Below are 25,156 nucleotides of genomic sequence, written 5' to 3' on the forward strand. Positions count from 1 at the left end.
GACGCTTAATGTTCTGAGCCACCCAAGCATCCTATGGAGCCTATTTGAAAAAAAAAAAAAAAAAAAAAAGAAATAAAAGAGAAAAAAAGAAAGCAATGAATGTCCTCAAACTTCTTTCTTTTTTTTTAATAGATCAACATCTTACGCTTTATAATACACTCACATTTATACACAAATTTCATGTTTACAAGTACAAAAGGCAAAAGACCCTCCAAGAATCGAAGTAAATGCATCAGTAACTACATTCAATAGTGTTAAAACTGTTGTCCCACTCTCCCATTTTCCCAAACCTAGAAGGAAATTGTAACAGCCGTTGCACTCACGGACATCATTTTCAGAAGTTGGAGATCGTGTGTAGTTTGGCACACGTCTGGGTTTCTACAGAGCTAAACTGAGAGTCTATTGTGTTCCAGGCTAAATCAGCCAGAAGAAAGTCATCCATTGCTGTTTGAGTTTCGTTGCTGGTGAAGAACAAGCTCCCCAGGGTTTCGAAGACGGAATTCATTGTGTTTCTGTACTGTTCAACTGAACTTTGCTCTCTACAGTAGAGATATATAAAAATATACAGTAGGTATATTTTTAGCAGCGGAGATTCCTTCAGTTTGGGTCTCTGTGTCAGATGAATCAGTACTCATGGAAAAGCTGGAGTGTTTCAGAATACTTCCCAGAGGCAGATGGGGGCTACTGTCTAAAAAGAAGTTTAAGTCTGTCTGTGTCTGTGGGTCAAACATTTCAAGGCCTAAAAAGTTAGAATCTCCCCTACAACTATAGGACTGAGCACGGGTGTCTGCAAGGAAGAAGTCCGTTTGGGTTTCTATGTCCAGCGATTCCAAGACAGGCTCAGTGGTCATGGTGTTAAGCTCACTCTCTTTGGTTTGAGTCTGGATATTTGAGGCCGACAAGAACTCTTCAATATCAAAACTCATTGCAGGATTCTGGGTAGGGCCAGATGGAAGCTGGGGGTCAGGTCCAGTACTCGTGTCAGACAAAAGACTATGATTGTCCAGTGTCTGACTGAGCAGATTACTTGACAAGATGTTTCCTAATCACTTAATAAATCTATAGTTTGGGTCTGATTATCTGTCATGTTCTGTGAAGGAAGCATACTGTGCTGTGCGCTGAAGTTTATAATTGGTGCAGATTTCTCAAGATCTTGATTTAAAGTGTTAGGGTGGTTCTGAGGTAACAAATCATGAGTGACAGTTTCTGCTACTAAGCTGCTGCCTATAATTCTGTCTGTAGAAACACCATAGGATGGATGGACGCTCTCAAAAATGTCTCCATGCATTACAGGTTGGTCCATCTGTACTTAGTTATCTGTCAGATTCTGCACTCCACTGGTCTGGGTTTCTCTGGAGATCCCACCTGACTGGTAACAGGCATCTATAAATGCATCAGTCTGAGCAGCTATGGATGAGGTCACCTTAGAACTGGGCAAAAACGTTTGCATATGAACGCTATGGGAAGGGAGACTTGAGAACCAAATGTCAAATCTTCTTGAAAACAAGAAGGTACAGAGGAATAGGGCCCGCCCACTATGTGGAAGGTAGGAAGTGCGGTGTGGTGTAAGACAGGTCCGTCTGTATGTTGATGGAAGAAATGCTGTTCTTCTGACAGGTGTTCCCTAGTTCTTGTGAAGGATCAGACAGGCTCTTACCCAAGTTCACTTGAACACCTGTACTAATTGGCTTCATAGCCACAGGACTTACAATTTTTGAAAGAGGGAGACTCTCTTTAAGACAGGCAGCCTCTGAATCTAGGCCAAGGATGAGGGTTCCTACTGACAAGGGCAGTATGTACACAGCACCTGGGGCAGAACCTTGATGATCGACACCCAACACCACAGGCTGAGCCCAGGAGTCGGCTGTAGGCACGAAGACAGGCACGGGAGAAAACTGCATAACAGGAAGTTTCATCAGAGCCACTTTGGGCTTGGGTAAAAGCAACTTCTGAGAGTATCTTGGAGGTGGTGTGAAAGTCTGCTTTCTGGCATTAGAGTTGCAAGAGTCTTCAAAAGATGCAACCAGCTTTATTTCTGAAGTTTCCAGTTCCTGAGTGTCTGGTTTGGGAACTGGTTGGGTGCTTAGGGACTCAGTGGTCTTACTGGACAACTTCTGGCTGTGCAGGCAGCTGTTTTCCTTTTTTTACTCGGTAGATCCCTGTGCTCTGCTGGGATCTCATGTGCAGTGCGGTAGATGTGGGACTGTAAAGCAGCTCTACTGGCATAGAGACAGCCGCGTGTGCACTGGAAGGTCTTGCCACAATCCTCTGCATGCCTTTCAAGTCCCATTCTGTGCCATAGGAATTGCTGCACTTACTGCATTTATGCTTCTTTTCAGCATGCATTTTCATAAAGTGCTGTTTTACGAGAGAAAATGGTCTGTCAGGGCTTCTAGGGCATCCTTCAATTGGACAACAGTAGAATTTTGGTACGGCTTTCAAGTCTTTATTTATTTATTTATTTATTTATTTATTTATTTATTTATTTATTTATTATTAGAGTTCAATTTGCCAACATATAGCATAACACCCAGTGCTCATTCCGTCAAGTGCCCACCTCAGTGCCCGTAACCCAGTCACCCTCACCCCCCGCCCACTTCCCTTTCTACCACCCCTTGTTCATTTCCCAGAGTTAGGAGTCTCTCATGTTCTGTCTCCCTTTCTGATATTTCCCACTCATTTTTTCTCCTTTCCCCTTTATTCCCTGTTACTATTTTTTATATTCCCCAAATGAAAGAGACCATATAATGCTTGTCCTTCTCCGATTGACTTACTTCACTCAGCATAATACCCTCCAGTTCCATCCACGTTGAAGCAAATGGTGGGTATTTGTCATTTCTAATGGCTGAGGAATATTCCATTGTATACATAAACCACATCTTCTTTATCCATTCATCTTTCTATGGACACCGAGGCTCCTTCCACAGTTTGGCTATTGTGGACATTGCTGCTGCTATAAACATCGGGGTGCAGGTGTCCCAGCGTTTCATTGCATCTGTATCTTTGGGGTAAATCCCCAACAGTGCAATTGCTGGGTCGTGGGGCAGGTCTATTTTTAACCCTTTGAGGAACCTCCACACAGTTTTCCAGAGTGGCTGCACCAGTTCACATTCTCACCAACAGTGCAAGAGGGTTCCCATTTCTCCGCATCCTCTCCAACATTTGTGGTTTCCTGCCTTGTTAATTTTCCCCATTCTCACTGGTGTGAGGTGGGTATCTCCTTGTGGTTTTGATTTGTATTTCCCTGATGGCAAGTGATGCGGAGCATTTTCTCATGTGCTTGAAAATGGATGAAAGATCTAAATGTGAGACAAGATTCCATCAAAATCCTAGAGGAGAACACAGGCAACACCCTTTTTGAACTTGGCCACAGTAACTTCTTGCAAGATACATCCATGAAGGCAAAAAAAACAAAAGCAAAAATGAACTATTGGGACTTCATCAAGATAAGAAGCTTTTGCACAGCAAAGGATACAGTCAACAAAACTAAAAGACAACCTACAGAATGGGAGAAGATATTTGCAAATGACATATCAGATAAAGGGCTAGTTTCCAAGATCTATAAAGAACTTATTAAACTCAACAGCAAAGAAACAAACAATCCAATCATGAAATGGGCAAAAGACATGAAGAGAAATCTCACAGAGGAAGACGTAGACATGGCCAACAAGTCTTTTCTTATTGTTGGATTAACTATGCCATCCTGCAGGCGGTGGCTCTTGACCAGGTGCATGTTGAGCACTGGGCTGTTGGGCAGGATCTTACCGCAGCCCCGCACCCTGCACAGGATGTAGGTCCCACCGCCCGGGACAGCTCGCCCACCCATGGCTGGACGTTCGGGAGCCCTAGAGGCCGTCGGGACGGTCGGGGCGCCTGAGGCCAGAGCTGCGGGCCCCACTGCCACCCCCTCAGAGGCCACCGTGGCTCCTGTGCAGCAGAAGGACCAAGGGACCTCAAGCTTGCTTTCTTTCTTTCTTTCTTTCTTTCTTTCTTTCTTTCTTTCTTTCTTTTTCTTTTTCTTTCTTCTTTTTCTTTCTTTAAGTGGTGGGGAGGGAGAGGAAGAGAGAAAATCTTAAAGGCTCCACGCTCAGCTTGGAGCTGGATGTGAGGCTCCATCTTACAACCCTGAGACCATGACCTGAGCCAAAATCAAGAGTAGAAGGCTTAACCAACTGAGCCACCCAGGGGTCCTGCTCATGAAATGTTTTACCATTTTAACCATTACCCTGGTAGTTCTTATATTAATAGCAATGAGGAATTAGCAGTTTGTTACTCCATTAAATAGATGTCACTTTCTTGATGTTTTAAAATAATTGTTCATGTACGCATTTCAAAAATAAAAGCATGCTAAGAAAGCAAATATAGGGGGTTCTGGGTAGCTCAGTCTGTTGTTAAGCCTCCAGTTCTTGGTTTCAACTCAAGTCCCGATCTCAGGGTTGTGGGATCAAGCCCTACATGGAGCCCCTCCTGGGTCTCTGTGTTGGATGGAGTCAGCTTGAATTTCTCTCTCTCCCTCTGCCACTTCCTGCCTCTCTCTCTCTCTCTCTCAAAATAAATAAATAAATAAATAAATAAATAAATAAATAAATAAAGTAACAACATGAATTTATTTGAAAATTGGTTGAAAGTAATACTTATAAGTGAGAAACTCTCTTGCCTATATTAAAATATTTTCTGATTCATCTTAGATTTCTTCTTCTTTTTATATGTCTTCACATATAATTTTTATTCTATGAATTGATTACATTGTTATTGAAAAAAGTTCAAATTCTATGAAACACAAAATTGAATATTAAGTAAATCAGGGTAAAATTAAATTTGCACAAATTCAAGCACATACTTACTATTTCAACAACTCTAAATCAGTTAGTTGAAAACAAAATTTTAGTCAAATATGCACAGTTTTTATCTTTCTTTATATGACAGAAACCATCTGGGATATTGGCATAGTATGGATAATGGTTCACATTTTCAGTTTTCATCCAGATGTTGGCAATAGTTAATGCATAGCCTTTGAGTGTTTGGCAAATTATAGTTATTAGAAATAGTGTTAGCCTTGTTATACTTTGTGGAACATATTTATTCAACCTTTTAGTGACCTAGTATTTCAGAATTTGTAAAATTATATAAAAATTATTTTAAGAAAGCTATACAGCAGATAAATTTAAGTTCATATCCTGCATAGCACATTAGATATTTTACATATGTGACATTGTAATTTTATTGCAAATTCCTCATTCTCAATTAATTTTCAGCATGACAAACTGAGACATAGCTAGTCAGATCCCGCTGGGCTCATTATTCATTTTGTTCAGCAGCCCTGCAGGGCTGATCTGAACTTAAAGATCACACTGGCTTTAAATAGAATTTCACAGAAGACTAAATGAAATGAAAGAAAATAGAGAAAAGATCCTTGCACAGTCTATGTATGATGCTCAAAGAATAATAATTTTTATTCTAGTAAATTATTGTTTTTTATTCCAATATCTTAAATAAAAATCTATTTTCCCAGGCTTAAATTTGATGGTTGAAATTCCAAAGTTTCAACTGCCCCATTTTTTTGTAGTTTAACATTTCTTTTGTGGGATAAATTTGTACAAATAGATTTTAAAAACTTTAATTGATTATTCTTAAAAGCTTAACTATTATGGCATAATTTTAGAATATTAGAAAAGGCTTTAAAATAAACGTATCTAATCCCTACACTTCTTTTTCTTTCTTTCTTTCTTTCTTTCTTTCTTCTTTCTTTCTTTCTTTCTTTCTTTCTTTCTTCTTTCTTTTTCTTTCTTTCTTTCTTTCTTTTTCTTTCTTTCTTTCTTTTTTCTTTCTTTCTTTCTTCTTTCTTTCTTTCTTTCTTTCTTTCTTTCTTTCTTTCTTTCTTTCTTTCTTGATTTTATTTATTTGAGAGAGAATAGAGTGAGAGAAAGAGAGTGGAGGAAGAGGGAGAGAGCATGAGTGGGGATGAGGGACAGAGGGAACAGAGGAAGAGGGACAAGCAGACTCCTCCCTGAGCAGGGAGTTGGTGCAGGACTGGATCCCGGGACCCTGAGAATCATGATCTGAGCTTAAGGCAGATGCTTAACCAACTGAGCCACCCAAGCAACCCTGAATCCCTACATTTAGAAGAGAACTGTGATACCCATATTTTAAATAACTTACTTTTTTAATGGGATATTTTCAATAGATATTTCTTCTCTCCAAACAATTAATTATCAAAGTCAATGCAATAACACAACTTTTTTTTTAGAGGAGGGAAGGGCAAGGGGAGAGGGAGAGAGAGAATCTTAAGCAGGCTCCATGCCCATTGCAGAGCCCCAAGCAGCTAATATCAGGACCCTGAGATCATGACCTGAGCCAAAATCAAGAGACAGATGCTTAACTGATAGAGCCATTCAGGCCCAACACAACATTTTTTATCAAAACTACTATTGACATTTCTATATTATTCTGTGCTCACCACAAGTGCCCCTACCATCTGATATCATACAATGCTATTATAGTAACATTGACTATACTCTTTGTTGTGTCTTTTATCCCCGTGACTTATTCTATAACTGTACCTCTTACTCCCCTTCACTTATCATGCCCATCTCCCACCCACTCCTCTCTGGCAACCATTAGTTTGTTTTCAGCATTTATGTCAGATTCTGCTGAAAATCTAGCCTATTTAGAGTAAATGACTCAATCTATGGCTGAAGGCTTATTTGTTAAACCAAAATGTATGATAATTTATGAAACCTCAGAATAATCACTTTCCTGCCACAAAGCATAGTCCTTTTATGGAAAACATCACCTTACCAAAAACAAGCAAAAACCTGTCATTTAATGTAGACAGATTTTAAGAATTCCACAAAAATATCAAATGGCTTATAAAGTTATTGAGACATGAAAAAAAATCACAGACTCTAAATGAAAAGAAAACTGCAAAAGTGAAAACAATGATTGCAACTTAAAAACATCTGTATGCCCTCTAAATTTTAACACTAAATATAGATTTAATATCCATAAAATTTTATATGGATAATATAGTATGGATCAGGCTTCTTAAGTAGATGATAGGAAAAATATTAAACATTATCAGCTATGTACAAATCAGTGTGAATTAGTCTATCAAAATCTATTAATGACAAATCAAGAGCTTATGACTAATAAATGGATCTAAATTGAGGACAGTAATACTTCAGATGAAGAAAGGATCAAATAATGACAAAACAGAAATGAGGGAAAAAAAACAAAATCACAACTTTGCTAAAGTCTAGAGCCAAATGTTATGACCATGCGTCCTTTAAAATATAGTAAATTTATGAAAAAAAATGTGTCTTATTTAGAGGGTTAACAAGGAAGGGGTAGTTAACTGTATTTTTCAAATGTTCTAAAATAGAATTTGGAAATGAAAAATACCTTAATAACATAGAAATATTTCATTATTATGTATCTTGCCATCAGCCAGGTAACTTAAATCATAGGATTAGATAATGTTAACAGAACAAATAATATCTTATAAAATGGAACTGATCTGGCCACCCTCATTGCTTTCCAGTATACTTGATTGGAATTGATTATGAACTAGGCCATACAGAAAATAGTTGCATAAAATAAGGCATTGTTCTCTGACCCTAATGGAGTAAAAATGGCCAATACAGAGCAACTCACAAAGCACATAATAAAAACACATGCAAATGATCCATGGCATAGAAGGAAATTAAAGTGGATTACAGAAAAAAAAAACACAGAACTGATAAAAAGACTATGAAAAATTTCAAAATAATCCAAGTAACATCATAAAAAAACAAAATATTACTTGGAATAAATGTATACCTTCTTGTATACTAAACACTGGAGTTCTTCAAGAAGGAAAAATGGGGTCCTATTATCAGATAAATTTCTCTATGGTGTTAGAAGTCTTTCCTATTAAACTATTTAAAGAACTCCAAAGTAAACTATTTAAAGAATTCCATAAACATAGTATTACACTTGAAATGACTTGCTATTAAACTACTTAATAAAGAGGCTATTTTAGTAGTTTATTTTATAATTAGATGTGTGAGAAAACCAAATTATTGTAATGGTTATTTGGAGTTACTAAATTGTGTGATGTTCATTGTGCACCAGTGCATAACCAAAAGACCGTTATTTTTTCCCCATTTCTCTCCTATTCAATCATTTGCCAAAATTATTATGAAGAAGTTAATTTAGTGAATCATAAAATCTTATGTATACCGATGCCCCAAATATGTAAAATATTATGACATTTACAGTGGAGAAAATGTTGAAATGGTTTAAATAATATCCACAAGTTTTAAAATTTGCCTTATTTGTGTCTGCATTTACTTATAATCTCAAACTACCATGGACCTACTTCTCAGTCTTGAATCTTTTTCTTTTAATGGGTCAGAATATTTTTTAATAGTTCAAAGATAAAGGAAAAGATGTTGGAGGTCTTCGTGGAACAAGTGGTCCTTGGAAGACCCAGTGGGAACAAGAAGTGGAAACAGATTATATGGAAAAAGTGTTTAAAGTGATTGCAAATAGAAAAAAAAGTCTTCTCCCAAGGTGATTCTTTCTGCCTATGTTCCTTGGAAGGTTTCCCAGAAAGGTGGAGCTGAAAATATCCCATACTACTCTATTGTGTTGCACGTACTAGTGGTAGAAAGGCTGAATGTCATTTACTAGCCATGAAACGGAATAGAATCCTAAATATTTATAAAGATCTAGTGAAGACAATGAAGTTAAATAAATAAATAAAAAGTTTCATAATAAGATATTGAGGAGTAAGGAAAATGAAATATCAGTGATTACAAATGTGGTGAATTTGTTTTGCATATTGAAAATATACAAGCAGAAGAACCACTTAATATATGACTTGGCTAATAAAAATTATATAGAGGGGTTAAGTACATTGCCCAAGATTATATAAATAAGAGATTGCCAAAACAGGATTTGAACCTATGGAGTTCATGTTCACAATGCAAGCTCTTAATAATTTTGTATCGCTTCAGTAATCAGACCCATTATTCCTATTACCATATTTCAAAAGTGTGGAAAAAATAGTTATCAGCATCATGGAATTGATGCAGTGACTGCAGAGATTAGATAGAAGGAAATAATGAATATTTTTCCTCTTTTATGAAACATTAAGATAGAATTATCTCTATTCCTCAACTGTTAATTGAACAAAAACATGCTGTAATGCTAGGTCATATCATCTTATTAAGATTACTAGAATTCCATCTCTATTTCTAAATTCTTCATTCTCTCATTTAAAAATGCACATGATAGTAAAATATAGAACATCCAAAAAGAAAACTCATGATAGTTTTATCAACTAGTTTTACACTGATATCTAATAAATTCCTTCTATGCTAAATGTAACTAGGTCAAGTTTGGATATGTGATCCACCTTAGCATTAGAAATAAAGATTATCAACTACTAAAATCAGGTCAGTGTGCATTCCTAAGGAAGATTGACAGAATCTAAAATAGTTGTAAAGATCAAGAGATTACAGATTTAGTTTAGCTTTTCTATGGAAATGGATGCATACACTGCAACCATCACTTCTCTGTAGAAGTATGTATTGTTAGACATAATTTTCACATCATAAATCAGTTCGGCAATATTTTTTATTTTAATATAATTAATTGAGGACATTTCAGATCTTCAATTTTATGTGCTGGTTGAGATTAAATAATAAACACAGTAAATGCCTTGTTTATGTACTAGCTGTCAATAAGAAAGAAACTCATTGGACCAAAAAAGCAATAATTTATTTAAAAAAGTAAAAAAATTTGTAAAGAAATATTATTTAATGTATTTACAATAACTGAAGAATATGTTTTACTGAAGGAAGCTTTAATATGGCATTTTCAAAATGCCAAAAACACTGTTCTAAAGAAACCAACTTTATTCAAATGTTGTGTTAATCCTTATCCTTGCCTAATACTTTAAGCAAGGAAAGCTAATCTGGATTTATGTCATCTGAATAATGTCCTATATCCAAACATGATGTAATCTCTCATTTCTTCTACTTGAAATCTCTGTTTCCTTTTTCCTTTGCTCCCAGCTGTCTTCTGTTGTCTTTCCATAAATTCCATTTACTGCATTTAAATAAAAAAATCAGGGAAAGAAGATAAATAACTAACACACAACAATTTAAATCACAGTGGTTCATCACTGAACATTTATTCGAAAGGCCTTCCTTTGAATTTTTAAATACTCATTTCTGAATATTGTTTATGAAGCTTCTGAAGCATAGTGTAGTAAATAATTTTTCTTTTAAGTATGACATATAAAAATTTAAAAACACGTAATTATCTTGAATAATATTTAGCAATACTATGTTCTTTAGTCACTATTTTGCTTAAATTCTGATTTATGCATTTTCACAGAGTTTAGCTATTTAACTAGGGATGAGAAGTTACAGACTTTTGAGAACTCATTATTATCATTATTAATTTGGTTTAAACTGAATAGAACCATACAGAGACATCATACTATGATATTTACGTCTGTTTCTTATTAAGCTTTCCTGTATTTTCAGATCCTTATTTAATGCCAGAGAAGGGAGCACTTTCTACTTTCTCATAAATAGTATGCAAATTCATCAACTTTATGACATTTGAAAATTTATTAGCTTAAAATTCTAAGTCACTTTTCTTTCTCACCCTTCTATAAACTCTACTATAGAATAAAACAAATTTAGAACATTTCAAAAACATGTATGAAGCATACTTAAATGCATATGATTGAAGTAATAATGTTACATAAGTTTTCAAATATGATATTGGTATCTTAAGAATATTTTTCTTTCAATACCATTTTGTTAATTAAAATGGGTATATTTGCTAATTGGTATATACATTATTAGATATAGTAAATCCAGCATTTTATAAAATTATGGAGTCTACATTTGATGGATACAATAAGGTTTTTGTTGATATTTTGAGACCAATAATACTACTTTATGATCAATGCCTCTATGCTATTTTCTCAAAAGATTCCATAGAAGGGTTGGTGTCTGGGTCACAGACTTCATTAGCCTATTACAAAATGTGCTATCAATTTAGATAAAATCAAAGAAGTCTGTGTTCGATATGATTAGTATGAATTATAATTCCTTTCTTTGTAATGAATATCTCTTATTTTTAATATTCTATGTATCCTAATTTTCTGGGCATGGAAAGAGTAAATCACACTTGAAAAATATATAAATTCAGTTTTTTCCTTTAAGAATAGTCAGATGACTATTCAGAGTACCCATGCAATAGAAAAATATTTCCATGGTTTTATCACATAATTATTGTAATCTAATTTTTTTTGGGGGGGAGAGGAAGTGTTAAAAGTCATGGTCCAGGAGTTCCCTTTATGTGTGAGAACTGCTCACAATAGGACTGTAAGTATTAGAAGCTACCGATGAAGTGAAGGGAAATAATTAAAATTAAACAGAACAAAATAAAATTTCTAGCAACTGCTTCAACCAGCATACATGAAACACATTGAGTAGTAACTCATCAAGATGAATATATTAAATATATGTAATTTTTGTGTGTCAATTTATATCTCAACACAGCTAAAAACAAGTTAAAATACAATCTATATTGCAATTAAATATTTTAAAAAACACATTGTTTAATAACGAAATCATCCTTTTGTGTATTCTGGTCCATTGAAGCTTATACACCCCATTTTAGCCAATGAAATTTGAGAGATGTTTGTTCTTAGTTTCTGAGAATCATTTCCCTCAATCTCAAGGGAGAAGGACCAAAATTTTGTCCATCTATCTCCAGGGTTGAACAATGAAGCTCGTACCTTAATAGCTATTATAAACATTGACTTATAAACAAGTTAGTATATTATCGAACTAAACCCTTTAAAGGGCAAAGAAAAGAAATCTAAAGAATCTTGTTTCTTGATAAAATCAACATTCTTAAATTTAGGGGTGTGTGTGTTGTGTGTGTGTGTGTACGTGTATGTGCGTGTGCGCGTAGAATGTTAACAGTCTTTTCCCAGGAGTTTCCACTGTCTATAGGAGGATCTGCTCGCATTAGCACTTCAAGTATTAGAAACCACAGACAAAGCTGAGTATGGTCGAACTTCGGGGCATAACTAAACAAAACAAAAAATAATATATTTTTAAAACCCAGCTTTATATGATGAATTTTCCTATGGCATAATGTCTGTATTGTTTCATAGGAAAAATTAAAACATAAAATCCTCTAAAGTTTTACATAGTGATCAGAGGAACCAAAAATTACTAGTTGCATTAATAATAATAAAGAGAAGGAATTATCAAATGTGACATGTGCAATGCTTAGGTTTAATTTTACTTATAGTTGTTTTATCAGTTAATATGTTATGAACTTATGCTTTGAAAGTATTGACTATTAAAAGTCTCCAAAGGAAGAGATCTTGTAAAAAAAATAGTTGCAGCCAGTTTAAAAAATAATTTTCCATTTTCTTGTAAATTTATATGAATATATTATTTAACTTTTAAGGTTTTTTTCTGGGTCTGGTATAACAAGTAGCTTAAGGAAGATGCTAAAGACAGGAAGGACATAAAAGTGGCACATGTAGAGGAAATGATAATGTATTTAAGCACAAACACATAAATTGATTTAAAGTGCAATTAAAAAATACAAATACAAGGATAAATTTGGATACCTATAATTCTCATTAGAAGGTGAATGTTGTCCCAAATTTATAGACAAATTATTGAGTCCGGAGAGGTCACATAATCTAGTTTGAAATGGGGCAAGCACTGGTGGAAAAAAAAATATTGACTGGAAATAGATATGCAAGTACTATTGATACTGTGATATTGTTTTGAAATAGTAATCTTTAACCTTTTAAACCTCAGGCCTATGTAGAAATGGCTTAAGTTTTGTTTTTAGAGAATGCCCTTAATAAAATACACACATACACACAATCCTTTTAGATTAATCTTATGGTTTTGAACTGTCCAAAACACTTGAGATAACTTTGGTTAAAAGTGATAAATTTAGTGACAGAAAAATTTTAAAAATAAGTCATTAAAGAACACAAAATTGTAAATTAACACATTTTAAAAACTTGTGGTCAAGATATATTAATTTATGATTAATATTTTGATTTTTTGCATTGATATTATACCCATGTTTGCTTAACCTAATGATTTGAAAATATAAACCATGCACTCAACTGAAAAAGAAATCGCAAAGTGAGAACAGGGTATGTCTTTACTTTATGCAACAATATCATTAATGATTAACAGAAATGGAAGAGTTTAAAAATACATGAATCAATCTCCACTATATTTGATGGAAAGCAGTGTTTGTGTGTGTGTGTGTATGTTTTCTTAGAATGGATTTTTCTTCTGATATTACCCATGGAAGTAATGCTTGTCACATAAAATTTCATCAGAAAAAACTGGCATATATAGACAAGGGAAGTCATATACAGTTCCGTTTTCTGTCACATGTTCAAAAACCTGATATATCAAAAAAAGATAGATTCACAAAATTTTCTTTTCTGCTTCCGTATCTGTTTTTTGTTATTATGATATTTTTTATTGTGCTATTTCTAAAACTACCCATAAGTTTAGCTACATCTCACATAATTTACAGCTGCATAATTAATATACTTATACAGTTATGTTAAATCTGCATTCCCATTCACATGATTTGGTATTATAAAAAATATATATTTATTATTATTAACCAAAATGTGCATTCCTATTCACATGATTTGGTATTATTCTTATAATATATACATATAATATATACACATATATATTTATTATTATTAACTAAAATCTTTCCTGTATTTAGAATATCTAGAAAGTGTTTTCTGGATCACTTTTGTTTTATAATATTTTAATATTTTTTTCTTTTTGTTAAGGTTTTATTTATTTATTCATGAGAGACACAGAGAGAGAGGCAGAGACACAGGCAGAGGGAGAGGCAGGCTCCATGCAGGGAGTTGGATCCCAGGACTCCAGGACCACACCCTGAGCTGAAGGCAGACGCTCAACAGCTGAGCCACCCAGGCATCCCTTAAATTTTTCTTAAAAGCATTTTTAGTTTTAACTGCATTCTATCTCTAATTAATTCCAAGAGTAAATTCCATGTGGCTCAATTAGAAGGCATTTGTCTTTTTCCTGGTAAACATATATTAAGGAAGAAGTAAGTGTTGATAATTATTAGTTTGCTCATATTAAAATGTCACTATCATTTATTACATTTTAAAAACAAATTTATATTTGTGGATACTGCAACAGGAAAATGCATTTTTGAATAAAATATTAATTCAAGTTCTTACACTGTTTTGGTATTTAGGATAATCAACAATATCAATGCCTTAATTTGCAAAAATTAGTTTATTTTGGATCCCCTTCAAAATACTGTTTTGTTTTGTTTTGTTTTTCATGTTTTTGTCACTAGCATGAAGTTATAGGTTGTAACAAAGCAAAGTCAGTCTCAGTACTTTACCAAAGTCATAGATAATGTCTTGGACAGAGGGTTGGAAACTTCAGTAAACTGGTTCTAGAGTATGTGGCCATAACAAATGTGCACTGTATATTGCCTCTTTTTATATGTGCATATTCCTGTTTAATGTGAGAGGGAGTTAGACTGAATTGTCTCAGTTCGGTAAGTTGTTTTAATGTAATGGAAATAAGAAGATGTAATTTTTTTAAAAAAATTTAAACTTTTTTTTAAAGATTTCATTTATTTATTCATGAGAGACAGAGAGAGAAAGAGAGGCAGAGACACAGGTAGAGGGAGAAGCAGGCTCCATGCAGGGAGCCTGACATGGACTCCATCCTGGGTCTCCAGGATTAGGCCCTGGGCCAAAGGCAGTGCTAAACCTCTGAGCCATCTGGGCTGCCCAAGAAGATGTAAATATTAACACTGTTATATGCAAGTTTATTTATAAAACTCGGTTATTTTCAAGAGTTTATGAACTATGGGTATGTTGAACAAATCTTGCCTGCAACTGATTTTGTTTAAAAAAAAAAAAAAAGGAAGAGTAGTGAACCCATTCATTTGCTCTTGTTTATATCTGCTTTCCTACTTCAATAGCAGTGTTGAATAGTGGCCAAAAAAGACCATATAGCTCTCAAAATCTAAGACATTTACTTTCTGCCCCTTTACTGGAAAAGTTTGTAAACTTCTGTGTTCTAAATTAATGGACTTGATTCTTTTTTCTACTAGATTATTGAGGAAATGTCCATTCCCATTCCAACCCTAATTGGATTTTTGCTTTTATCTTGAACTCTTTGATTAAGATGTTATTTATCAAAATTTAATTGCTATAAATTTCCTAAAGATATAAATGTGTTTTTCCTAATGTCTTATTTATTTTTAATTTTTTTGTTTTATTCCCTGGTGCTTCAAATTACAGCTAGTTAACATTTTAATAGCTTTTAAAAAAAATTCATCTGTTTGCTATTTTGCCTATTTTGATAACAGGGATTATTAGTATAGCTAATATGAATATATGCCTTGACTTGTTTTGTCGGTTTGTGTTTCAAACAATGACAGTGATACTAAATTAAAGAAATGTCATTTTTATGGATAGAAGTAGGTAATTGTTCAGCACTTTGCCAGACCAAAACATTGCACAAATTTAGTTTTGTCTTTAAAGCATTTAGTTCAGACCAACCAAAAAAATGGCAATGAGAAAACATACAAGTTTTATTTGCCATAAAATAATGATAGATTAACTTCTTTTATAGGAACACACACACACACACACACACAAACACACACGCAACATACAGAAATGCCTGTGGGAATCCTTTGAGAATATCCTATTGTGGGAGTTATTACTTTGTATAACTATAGCAAATGTATGATTTTTGGAAAACTTTTGGCCACTTGCCAATAACATGCACTCTTCTATTCACCATTCCAAATCAGCTATCTAACATATATTTGTAATTCTCTTACCCCTTCTATAACTAATAATTTCCTGTAAAAGACATAGGTTTAGTTTATTACAGAAAATTCAAGATGAAGAATGTTTTTGTCAGGGATACAAAAGCTAATTTTGGAACTGTTGGATTTTACAGTAAACATTCAAATGAAGATATTCTTTGATTGGATATTGAAGTTGAGATTTTCCAAGGAAGATCATAGTTCATAGAATAGTGTTAGAAATCACCAAATGATATACATAAAAGTTAAATCTTTGCTAAAGGATTTCTTCTTCAAATAAATATATCTGGAAAAGGCAAAGAAGAAAGCAGGGATTAATATTTAACATACTTCTTATTCTTTTTACAAAAATTGGTAGCCTAAATTGCGTTTACATGAATTAGAAGTGATGATGTATATAAGACATTAACATTCACTTGGGCATATAGTTTAGGAAGAAGCAACCAGTTTCTTACCACCCTGGGAAATGCCCTCTGCACTGTCAAGTATTCAAGAGTGAAATGAATGATACTTGTGGAACTTAACATATACTTTCATTTAATCAAGATACAAAAGCTAACACAGATTCACAGAATTACCAAGTCGTAATTTTTAACCATTAGTCACTTCCATGATCACTATGATTATGATGCTATGATCTATGATAATTCATTTACAAACATTATAAACTCTAACAAAGAAAAAAGAGCAATTTTTGAATTTATAAGTAAATGATATAATATTGAGGATTATGAATATATATTCCTGCTTTTATAATTTGACTATCATTCAAAAATATCTTTCACTTATCTATCATACCTCAATCTATCTTGATCCTGAGAATGTTTAATAAGATCACTCTATTTATTTGCAAAAGAAAAGGGCATTAACATTTTAAAGTCATTTTGCAGCACATTTAAGGGCTGAGGAGTACACATTGAAATTGTGTGGGATCATTATATTTTTCAGAGAATTATGGACTTATTGTGAAGTTGCAAGTTTTTCTAGACTTGGCCTTCTGGCATCTATTTAATGGCATGCTTGAGTGTTTGAACAAACCAAGCTCTTTTGTAGCTGTTGCATGCATGCATTCTTCAGTAGTTACCTCAATGATTTTGAGAGAGACAGAGATAGAGATAGAGAAAGAAAGGGAGGAATATAATTTTTTTCCAGGAAAGGAACAAAGCTACTATATAGAATAAAAATGACAAAAAATAATTGCATGATATGAAAAGTTTGGTCTTTCAATACACATGCCCATAGCACTGACAAGAGAAATTGCATAAGAGCAACTGGTGTTTATTTAAATCATTCTGCACTTGGAAGCTTTCAGTCCTATTTACTCGTAGTTTCAATTATTGTGAGATAGAAGATATTAACTTGATTACTAAATTTAATAAGAATACTTACAGATTTATGTTATATGCTCTAAAGCAAAATGTGAGTGCCCCATCCTACTTTCAATTACTATAGTTCTCTGCTACCTTTCTCCCTTATAAGCTTTAGTTCAGTTCAGGACATGTGATATTTATCTAAATTCATAAAAACAGCAGAAAAAGAAAGTGTTTTGAATATCTAAAGCCCTGAAGATTAATTTGTATAGTTAATTTAGGTAAAAATTAACAGTTCCTTCAATTTAGTTTGTTAATACTCTGAATTCTTTAAGGCACAATTTAATTTAAGTCTAGACTTTAATAGGGATTTATCAGTTCCTTTCATTTGGAATACATGGGATCACTAACTTTATGTTCATAGGTGTTATATTTCCAGTGTCTAATTTAGTGGATTGTGTGATGCTTTGCCCCCTCTGACAATTCTTAACTATATTATTTATCAACATAATTCTTTTCATGGACCAAAATATTTTAAGGTTCTTCAGCTGGCCTTTTGTGATAATTGAAATTGATTTTGTGCAGTGGAAATTAGATTATCTTAATAGGAACGTATTATTAGAGTTGAGTAGCAATTTTTCCAGAATTCAATGGTTAAAATCTACTCAGTAGCAAAAACATGTAGCTGAAAAACAAATGATGGCAAACCTTACAATATTATCACACTTAAGGATCTTTAATTTAATAATAATTCCATCTATTATTATTTGATGAAAGAGGGAGAAGAGTATTAAATGTTTCATTTTGAGTTAGTAGATAGTTTTAGTTTGAATGGTTAAACTCACATCTAAAATGAAACGATGATAAGAAAGGACATTTATTTTACCAAACTTGATACACTATCACTTAAATAATTTAAACATCACGAATAAATGATGCATACTGAAATTCCAATAACTAAGTTTTAAAAATTAATATATTGAATTTTAAAGCAATTATAGTATAAATTAAAATTGCAAAATGAGAATAGTTTATTACGCAAATTAAAATTGCAAAATGAGAATAGTTTATTACACACAATAGTTACTTTATATAAGCTTTAAAGCCATTATGCCTTTCAAATATTTCTGGTCTTACAACATTTGATCATGAACTGGGTGATGACTTTATGAAATAGTTTAGGACTTTGGGACACCATCTGGATTGTATTTAAAATGATGTGATTATAGGTCTTGCATGGATTATTTAGATAGTAGAATAACTGAACTCATAAGCCAATATGGCATATAGAGTATATCACTCAGGAAAAGCCAGTTGTTATTTCCTGAATATGCTTAATAACTCATTCAAGCCACTTAATTGAGTTAAGTATATTTTATTATATACATATATAAAGTACTGCAGCTAAAACAGAATCATATTATGAAGTAAAGACGAATCAAAGATCTGGAGAAGTGATGAGTCAATTTACATAAAGAGCCTAGAGATGCTTTTGGAATGAAGTTCCTTGCAGCATTTTCCTCAGAGCTATAATCAAGATCCAAAAACAGGAGAAAATAATAAAAATAGTAAAGAGGAATTCACAGAAAAGGATTGAGTCAGAGGTGATGACACAAGCTATAGAAAAGACCATTAGCAATTAGAAAGAGGTCTTGTCTCTGCCATTATATGACACAACTTATGAATCATCATTTTAGGCAACTTGAAGGAACTGAATCAATCTGATCTGACTGATTCCCTCTCTCCAGGAATTTATAGATCAATACAAGAGAACAGTGTGCACATTATTCCTACACCAGGTAGAATGATGTATCCTAAGCAACATGTAGGTAAGCCATTGTGGAAGAGGCAGCATTAAAGGATGAGTAACTTTTATACATGCTATATAAAGTCATAATACTCAAGTTTCTGACAGAAAACAAGTTCCAAAGATAAAAGACACAATATTTCTAGATCTAATAAGATCTGATTACTTTTCAAGCATCTCTTTAAATCTGTTAAGACTCTTCTTCCCTATAACTATTTTCAGATACAATCTTTTATTATATATATATATTTAATTTTCTTCTAATATCTTCATTTAGAGCCACATTACAGAATTTTTTCTTAGAATGTTTTAATCTCTCTGGGATTACCCTTTTGGATATTTTTGTTCAGAAATTATGAATAGAATTTTATTTATTGAGGTTTACTTTTTTATTTTTTATTTATTTTTTTGAGGTTTACTTTTTTTAAAGATTTTATGTATATATTCATGAGAGACACAGAGGAGAGAGGCAGAGACATAGGCAGAGGGAGAAGAAGCAGGCTCCCTGCAGGGAGTCCCACACGGGACTCGATCCCAGGACCCCGGGATCTCACCCTAAGCTGAAGGCTGATGTTTAACTACTGAGCCACCCAGGTGTCCCTATTGAGGTTTATTTTAACATAACTTTCTTATTATCTGGCTAATAGAATAAGATGATGAAGAGTAATTTATTACCCTCCAGCCTGTCCCAAACACTTGATTAGATTCTTCACAATATCTTGAATTAAATATCACAAAAAAGGGCAGACTGGTTTGAATTTTTTAACATCATGCAACAGATGAGATGAGTGAGCTTCAAAAAGTTTAAGTACTTTCCTAAATGTTTGAGCCAAACAGGTCTCCCCAATACCAAAGTCCATGCATGCCTCCTGCAGATCCAGAAATCTACTCTTAGAAACTATGGCTTTATTTCTGGCCCTTCCAAAGTATGTCTATTTGTTGGCATTTTAAAGCTGAAGGTACTTACAGTATAAATTGAATAAGTGGAGGAAGAAATGAATCTATTTTTATATTACTCTATGAACATCTGAGGATCAATCTGCTAGAATATTGCTTCTAAAGATAAACAATGAACTAAATTATTTGAATAAACGCTTTGCTCTGGAGAGGTCAAAATATTGAAATTGATTACCCAGCAGGCAATTATTATTTCTCTTTTTTGCTTTTCCAAAGCATTTTGTCTTGTAATATATGTCCTTCAAGAAACGATGTGTTTAATATTTAGTCTATTTAATATTTTAACTCTGAGCTATTGTTCACTGAGGCAGAAATTTGGATATTGAAGTCATGCAGCTAAATCCTATTAGAAGGCTAAAGAATCTACTTAAAATTTCAGAATGTTGATATGGGCCATTTGCAGTGAATTGCAATGAAGCAGAAAATGCATTTTAGAGTTTGCTGTATTAGAGATAATGGAACTACTTTGCTCAAGAATAAAAAATTTAAATATAATTTTTTGTTTTACATCCAATCTCATTATATGTTTTAAAGTGACTTGTATTATATAATGTTTATCTCTGAAGTTTTAATGTGACTATGACATTTCATTAGTTTCAAATGCCTTTTCCCCAGATTTATTATTATGCAGTACCTACTCCCCAATCTCCATTTCTGTAGAACTGCATTTCCTTTTTTGTTGTTGTTTTTCTGACTCCTGCCTGGAAGAAAGTTCTTGACCTCTCATTGATCTGTTAGTGCTATGCTGCGACAGCTGTCACATATTTACGGCTCTTTTTTGAATGCTTTGTACAGTATCTTTTTACTTAATCGTTTTCTGTATATTTGATGTCACTATATCAGATTAATCTATTGGTCATGTGAATTAGATTAGTTCTTCTCTACATATATAAAAAGGAGAAGTGAAGGAAAAAGACAACCCAACCATAAGAGAGGTTTGGAGAATTATTGGTTGTGGATTTCCAAGATAAAAATTAGGGATTTTCACACAGCTGGGTTGATGCGATTTTTGCATACTAATTGGAGTTTCATTTAGCTCTGCCATTCATCCAGTCTTAAGGAGAGCGTAAAGGTTTGCATATGCTTTTGAAGAATTTATAAACAAACAGTAATAAGAACATAATACTATAAGGTAAATGATTTGTTTTTATTTTATAAAATATTCTTATATTTAATGTAAGAAACCTGAGAAGATTCCAAAATGTATTTTAAGACATTTTCTGAAAAGGCCATTTGAAGTTTGTCTTGCAGTTTTTATGTCATCTGGTCAATCGATAAGTTTTTATGGAGCTCTCCTTATGATAAATTAAATGGACAAGCCACAGTTAACCTCTGCATTTGCAGCTTATCTATCACCAGGTACACCTCTATCTCCAAGAGGTAAACTAAGCTTCATTTATTCAAATGTATTTATAATGTATGCTTCTCTCCTTTTATCATGTGAACTGAAACTCTCTACTACACTCAGCCTATATCTAAAGTAACATGACTTATTCTAGCAATCTTTACAAATACTATTCTAGTATCTTCAACAACATGATTTATGACTCTTATTCTGGGAAACACTTGTCGGGGTTGATAAAAGTTGAACATTTTATTGCTCATCTCAGGAACGTCCCCAAACTCTATTTAAGTAAACATTAATATGCTCAACTTTTCCATAAATAGTATTCACATGACTAACTCTTAAGATTGTTCAAATCTTATCAAGTTGCTTAAGTATTATTTTTGGAAAGCCAGGATTTAACATCTTGCAGGCTATAGAGAACCAAGGAGAGAAGCTCTCCTTGTCACTATGGTCCAAGATCTTTTTTTTTTTTTTTTAAGATTGTGTTTATTTATTCATGAGACACACAGAGAGAGAGGCAGAGACATAGGCAGAGGGAGAAACAGGTTCTCTGTGGGGAGTCTGATGTAGGACTCAATCACAGGACCCCGGGATCACGCCTTGAGCAAAAGGCAGACATTCAACCACTGAACCACCCAGGTGCCCTGCCCAAGATTTTGAATACAAAAACAACACTTTTCTTTGTAAGCCCATGGACATCTGGCTTGAGTGTCTTTCAGAACATTATGAATATAGTTAATTTTATTGGGTCCAAGTTTTTATGTATGTATGCATGTATATGTATTGAAGCTCCTCAAATATTAAGTTAATTTTGTGTTCTTGAGTTTAAAAAGAAAGAAACAAAAGGAAAAAATCCTTTATGTATTAAAAAAAGATAGAGTTAAAAAAAGACCTCTATAAAAAAAGAATCCTTTAATTATCAGATCAGATGTGAAAACTACTTTGTGTTTAGGACACTAGTATTTGTTTCTCTCTGGCCTTGTTTTTTTATTATAAATCTATATGAAGAAAGTACATTGGAGGAAGTAAGAAATAGATTCCAACGAGCCCACACTTCAAACCTGATGACTGAAAAATTTGAAGGTTTCTTATACCAACGTTCTTCAGTCAAATTTTACCTGAGGTCATGTAGCAAAATTTATAAAGACTTTCTAGTCAGATTTTATCTAAAGTTACTTAGCAGAATTTATAAAGACTTTTCTTGTTTGGTTTTGTCTGTTAATACCTGCTAAGTGACCTTAGCAGAATTTATAAAGACTTTTCTTGTTTGGTTTTGTCTGTTAATACCTGAATCTGGGACAGATCTCTTTAACAATACTTTCTGAAGGAAAGTGAGATTTTGGTGAGCAGTTGAAACTGGCCCAGCCATTAGGCCAAGTGTCTCTAGACATGAAGTCATAAACATCTTTTTTACTGACTGTTTAAATGTGTCTGTTTCAGTCTAAATTTACATTGTGCCCTTTCCAGAACCAACTACTAGTTCATAAATGTATTTATATTATAACTGGTATTTGTGCACTTTTAAATGCATTATTTTCACCATTGATAATTTAAAATTACAATAATCAATTTGGGAAACTTGATAGATACAACAAAGTTTATTGCTTGAGAAATGACAGAATTTAGGGAGCAAAATTTTCAAATATTAAATAAAAGTGTTTATTTCTCAGTGCATTATATGAGGTAAAACTATAAAGTATAATATTTTTATTAGATTCAGAGAGTTATAAATGGTCATCACAAAATAAATCTAGAATACTTTTATTATCACCTAAAGATCCCACATATAGTAGCTGGCACTGCTCTTCTCCCCTCAAAAATAGAAAAACAAAAACAAAAACAAAAACAAAAACCCCTGACTCCCCTAGCCCTTAAGAAAGCAATTATGTACTTTATATCTCAATAGACTTAGTTGCCTCTTTTGGATACTTCACAAAAATGAAATCACAAGATGTGCAGTCTCTTGTTACTATTTGCTTTTGTGTGGCAAATTTTCCAAATTCATCTGTAATGTAGCATGCATCAGTACTTCATTTCTTTTTTGCTGAATAATATTTCAAGTGTATGGATAACCATTCATCAGTTCATGGACATTTGTGTTGTTTCTACTTTGGGGCTATTAGTAAAATTTTGTGATGAACATTGGTGTACAATTGTTTGTGCAAACATGTGTTACATATGTTTTAACTTCTCTGGGGCTTATATTTAGGAGTGGATTTGTCAGTTCATATGGTAACTTTACCATTTTGAGGAACTGAAAACCTGTTTCCCAAAGTGTTTGAAGCCTTTTACATTCCCAAAGTAGTGCATGAGCATTCCCATTTCTCCACACCCTCAATAATGTTTATTATGGTCTGCCTTTTGATTATGTCCATCCAAATGTGTGTAAAGTATTTTACTTTAGGAGTAAAATAAATTTGCATTCTCCTAATGATTAATGATCATTACCATCTTTTCATGTCTTTGCCCTGCGGACATAACTTTTGGGTAAAAATTTTCTATTCAAATCATTTGGTCCATTTTTCTAATGAGGTTACATATTAAATAGGAAGAGTTCTTTATAAGGTACCACTTAAAACTATTTTATTTTATTTTATTTTATTTTATTTATTTATTATGGTTTATTTCTCTTTTTAAAGAGGGAGAGAGAGAGAGGGAGAGAGTATGGGCAAAGGAGGTGAAAGGTGGAGGGAGATACAAAGAACATCAAGTGGACTCCCTGATGAAAGCAGAGCTCGACTGGGAGCTCTATCTCATGACCCTAAAACCCTGACCCGAGCTGAAAGCAAGAGTCAGATGCTTAACCGACTAAGCCAACCAGGTGCCCCTTTTTATTTATTTATTTATTTATTTATTTATTTATTTATTTATTATTAAAGTGTACCCCCAACGTGGGCTTGAACTCAGGACCCCAAGGTCAAGAGACAGATGCTCTACTGACTGACCCAGCCAGAAAACTTATAAGAAAGCTATTTTAGAATCTATATTTCTTCCTTATAGTTTTATACTCAAACCTATGGCTACATTGCAGATTTGTTCTCTGTAGTGTCCCTTTGGATCAAAATAACCATATTCATTTGAAGAAATAATCAATTTATATAGGCTTTTACGACTCAGGTAGTCTATTGAGATTCCCATTTATTTTCACATGTTTTCAACTGTAGCTTCAAAGACCTTAAATTTCCATATGATTATCCTTTTATCCAGAAGATAGATAATCTTTGTTATAGTCTAATGATGAGGTGAGGTCTAAGACTGATTCCATCCATCCTCTTAATGTTTTATCTCCTATAGGGCATGTAGTTTCCAAAAGAAGACTGTAATTTTAAGTAACGTGGATTATCTAGGATGAGATTTATACTAGGAGACAATTAAGAGGATTCATGTATCTTGATAACTGTTGCTGGTAGTGAATCCCCAGTGGTCTTAAATTACCACACCACTGTATGAATAAACCATGTTCTCAGCAATTCCACCTCTTTTGAGAGAACAGAGATAGAAATAGCCCTTCAAGGGTTAAAATTGGCTTTCTGTTCACTTTACTCTTTCCTCACCATGAATAGTATGTAATAACATCAGAAATATGTTCATTTTATCCTAGATTTTACCTTATCCATTCTGCCTATCAAATTTATGTAGAACAGTTATTTTAGTCACTCTCAGTACTCTGCCCTCACCTCTTCTTTTTATTGTCCTTTATGATAAAAAATCCAAACATGGGTGAACACACTGTTCTTTTTTTCCCTGCTTCTATTTAAATAACTTGATTCTGTTGGAGTAAATGATGATGTTTGACAAACTAGTACTATTACTACATGATCA

At 33.3% G+C, this 25,156-nt stretch overlaps 1 pseudogene; it reads right to left on the reverse strand.

Annotated features, from left to right (window-relative positions):
- Positions 1–334: 334 nt before the first annotated feature.
- Positions 335–2,367, reverse strand: LOC100685150 (annotated as a pseudogene).
- Positions 2,368–25,156: the final 22,789 nt, after the last annotated feature.

This window comes from Canis lupus, chromosome 22, assembly GCF_011100685.1.
Source record: "Canis lupus familiaris isolate Mischka breed German Shepherd chromosome 22, alternate assembly UU_Cfam_GSD_1.0, whole genome shotgun sequence".
NCBI lineage: Eukaryota > Metazoa > Chordata > Mammalia > Carnivora > Canidae > Canis > Canis lupus.